Source organism: Etheostoma spectabile, chromosome 2 (assembly GCF_008692095.1).
Source record: "Etheostoma spectabile isolate EspeVRDwgs_2016 chromosome 2, UIUC_Espe_1.0, whole genome shotgun sequence".
NCBI lineage: Eukaryota > Metazoa > Chordata > Actinopteri > Perciformes > Percidae > Etheostoma > Etheostoma spectabile.
Genome location: NC_045734.1, coordinates 10,931,716 through 10,935,865, shown reverse-complemented (window position 1 = coordinate 10,935,865; position 4,150 = coordinate 10,931,716). Strand labels below are relative to the sequence as shown.

General features: G+C 44.5%; 1 protein-coding gene across 7 annotated transcripts in view; it reads right to left on the bottom strand.

The window, feature by feature from the left end:
* The window catches only part of lef1 (lymphoid enhancer-binding factor 1), a 39,953-nt gene that overhangs the window by 3,417 nt on the left and 32,386 nt on the right, over positions 1–4,150 (bottom strand). The window lies entirely within an intron of this gene.

Sequence of the window (4,150 nt, the reverse complement as noted above, 5' to 3'; positions counted from 1 at the left end):
ACAAAGCGATGTTTGAAACAAAATGCTTTGCACTGTCAGCACTTTCTTTGGCTCTGAGACATTCCACATAAAAGAAATTGTCTCTTTAAAACCCTTTTTTTTATTTTTTAATAAATAACTACCTTTTTTAAATTTTCAAACGGCAGGCTCAGGGGATGTATCTTTTCCACAGGGGCTATGCCAAACTAAGAAGTCAAGTCAGGAGGGGCTGAAACTAAGAGGGTGAAGAGAAGAGAAGAGGAAGGGCCGTGTCTGTGTTAAATATTGGAGAGATGGGGAAGGGCGGGGTCTGGTTGTGGCCAAAAGGGGAAAGGGGAGGGGGAGTCACCAAAACCCCAAACCTCAGGCATGTGTGGGTGAGACTATGGGAGTACAGGAGGGTGTGGGAAGAGGGGGAAGGTAGTGGGAGCCGTTGCCCACATCTGAGGCGGCATCGGTGGGGGCCTGGGCAGCTGAAGTCTGGCCGTGTGCCCCCGCACAGCTCCGTCTGTGCTGCTCCGGGGGGGTTGCTGCACATTCAAAGAGCCGGCACAATGACTGTTCCCTCTGCTGTGGTCTTGCTTCAAAGGCCACCACTTATTTTCACCGTCAGGACAGAGGAGAGAAGCAAGGGAAGAGGCAGAAAATGAGTATAAAAGGATAAGAGCTGGAGTTGAGGTTTTTCCTCCTTTAACAATGGCCGGACTGACTAAAGTAAAATAAACACTGCTTCCTTCAGCTCCACTATCCTCTTCTTGTCTGTGCCCCCTGTGTTACCTGGGGATCTTTCATTCACAGGGCTAGGGGGGGGCACATGGGTGAGGCTGAGAGGGGGACAGACGGAGAGAGTCAGAGTCAGAGAGAGGAAGTGGAGAAGACATCACAAGAAGCCAAGAGACTGGACCCTCATACTGTTACTGCAGCTGGCCAAACCACAACACAATAGGCTCGTGACTCAATCAAAACAAATTTCAAGCCCCAGTCTAAACAATGGGAGCACTATAGCTGCATTTTCTCACATGTAAACAGACCCTCTTAAGAGGGTTATACCTCCCTCTAAAGTGTCAAATAGGTTGCCAAGCCAGGATAAGACAGCCATGTCAATGTAAAAGATTTGTACTTCTAAGCTAAAACCACATATGCATACTTAAATTACACAGAGTTTGACATACCGCCACCCTCTGAAAGTCCTTGTACTAAGTGCTGAAAGGGTCATTTTCCTTGACAGAGTAGGCTTTGTGGAGGTCAGGGGAGTGAGAGAACGGGAGGACTGTGGGGGTGAACATTTCCAATTCCATTTCCTACCCACAGAAACATTAGCCAGGGCGTCGCTCTGATTGAAGCCCAAATCTCTCTCCTCGACCTCCTACTCCTAACTATTTTTCTTTTTTTTGCGTGTGAAAAACTACAGTTTTAAAAACATCCTATCATCTACTGTGCACAGCTCAAAGCAAGACTCAAGAGTCAGTTTTGGCAATCCGGATTCCTTCCCCAATTATCCCAGGTCACTAATAAGGCGGGTGTGGAGGCACTGGGCTATGCAGCAGTGGCCTAGAGGCTCGGTGCCAAATTGAAACAACTCGGGAAATAGAGGCAGACGCTGAATCTTGCCTAATTGCCGCCGGAGTGTGTGGATGGCTGCTGAGATGTCTCTCTGTCTGTGTGTGTGTGTGTGTGTGTGTGTGTGTGTGTGTGTGTGTGTGTGTGTGTGTGTAGATGAGAGGCAACAAATTAAAAAAAAGAGAGAGAAGGGAAAGAAATGGGGGATGAAGACTGAAGGATGAGTGGCAGTTGAGAGAGATTGGGTAAACTCAAAACTCGAGAGAATGGGGGATTTTCTCTGGCTCTTTTCTTACCCTCCCTTTTCCCCTAACACACTCACGCCCTCCTCTCTCCTCTTCTTTGCTCCTCCGCTCATTAAAGTCTTGACAGCTGACTTCTGGCTGCACACATCAGAGGGAGCAGAGCCGGGGCACGACTGACACTGAGAGAGGAGGAGAGACAGTGGCCACCAAAGCTCCGGCTTCAACAACACTTTCTTTCATGTTTATGGATCAGGACATGTAGTTTAAAATGACCTTCAATGAACTAAGCAGACTTTAATAATTGTGAAGCATTACTTTTAAAAAATATGTTTCTCATATGATTAAACATACATCCTATTGCACAAGCGTGTGGGCAAATTGGCTTGTAAAGACATGCATTTTGCTTGTCAACAAAAGAACACCTTCATAAGAGTTGGCGCAAGAAGACTCACATGCAGTTTTATGGCAGTTTGCAAGTGTTTGCAACTCCAGGGCACTCGCTCGCCAGATTAAAAGGCAACCTTTGTTAAAGAGTGTCTCCCGCCTGTGAAAAAAGTGCAGTGGCTGAAACGGGAGAAAGCCTTGGGGGCATACTGTATATGTCTCGGCCAGACAACTATCTCAAAAGGCTGTGATTCGGCGGGCTTAGTCAGACAAAAGACTAACAGCACCAGAGGAAGCAAGAAAGGGAGAAAGTAAATAAAGAAGGGTGCAGAAAGAAAAAGTAGAACTGCACATTTCCAGTCACTGTAAGAAAAGGGGGGCTGGGGGATGTAGTGATGAGGGGAAGAGACAGGAACCCTAATTTCACATTGTCGGAGTAATGACTTCTCAGAGTGCTGTTCCACTGTGGTGAGAGCCAGCTGTGTGGCGGGCCTAGTGTTTGACATGCTAAAGATAACAAAGAGAACCAACGTCAGGCTGTAAAACACTGCTTGACTACTCAACTCCTGGTTTGCCTCAAAGGCAGAAAAACTCAAGCCATAAAATATGTTAATATGAAAATGTATTAAGTCAATTTTCCCTTCATAAAAATCTACCTAGACTGGAACATTTCACTTTATTATGCTGAATACTCTTCATTACACTGTACAGGCGCTATAAATAAAATCTAATGGAGTAAATGCTTCCTGTGTTTGAACCATCATCCAAAAAGGTGTTCAAGTCGTGTCCTCAAAATTAACTCATTACCAAATTCCCTTTCCAATTTTTCATGCGGAGGAGAGACAGATGGGGAGAGGCGAGGGCAGATGAAAAGAAATAGACAAACAAGTTCATTTAAAGATGTTTTTTGGCATCTACACCAAGCTAACCTCAATCCAGCTCTTTGGGATCTGCATAAATTGAGGGCTTGGGGAGTTGTGGCAGTATCCTTGGTATTATGCATATTAGTTTAAGGCTGTCACTGAGAATCAGCAAGGGTGTCCATCCCGCAGCGGCTATGCGCGGCTAATTATTGGATCAGAGATAAAGTGCTTTTTAGCGCTAGCTCTCTCTGTGCTTTGAAAACCGTCTGTGGCAAAAAAAAAGAGAAAGAAAAGCAGCCCAATTTTGGGGTTCATAGAGAGCCACCGGGTCAGGAATCGATCAAGTGGAAAACCTTTGTCTGGTTGGGGTGATTTCAACGTAAGACCAGATTTGTCACATCTGCCCGGCTTTTTCTGCAGCTGAAAAAGAGCGGAACAACAGGATGCAACCAGAGAGGAAGGGAAGGAGAGAGATAGAAATGCAAAAAGATCCAGAGAGAGTAAGGGAGACTGAAAATAGAGTTGCATTTGCCACATATTGAGAACGCTAATCCTTCTTTCAACAGAGAAAAGAATAGGTGACAGTTCAGTAAGGGTTTGACATGTCATGTGAATCAATATATCTTGGTATATCATTCACACGTTTATAAAAAAAAAAAAAAAGACTACAGAGTGCCTTTGTTATGAAGGCATTATATACACCCTGAAACCCCAGATACCATGAAATCTTATTAAGGTATGGCATCTCATTAAGTTCCTGCCAAACAAGCTGCTCTGCTTCACTAAGATGCAGAGAGCGACAACACATGTAGTCCATATGGGGCAGAGCTGACATCAGCCTCCACCAGCAGTAAAAAATAAAAAATAAAAAAACATGTTCTGGGCTAGTAAAACAGTTTTCAGATGTATTATTTGGTACATGTTTAGAAACACTGACTGGATGAGCTTTCTGATTTATTCAGCAATATTTTTTTAACCCTCTTTCTTATTGAACATTTTCCGAACACATGATGGAAGAAATGAGCCACAAACTAATGGCATCTGACCTTTAATCCAACCAGTGTTCAACACAAAAACACTGGATTGACCAATTACACACACACACACACACACACACAC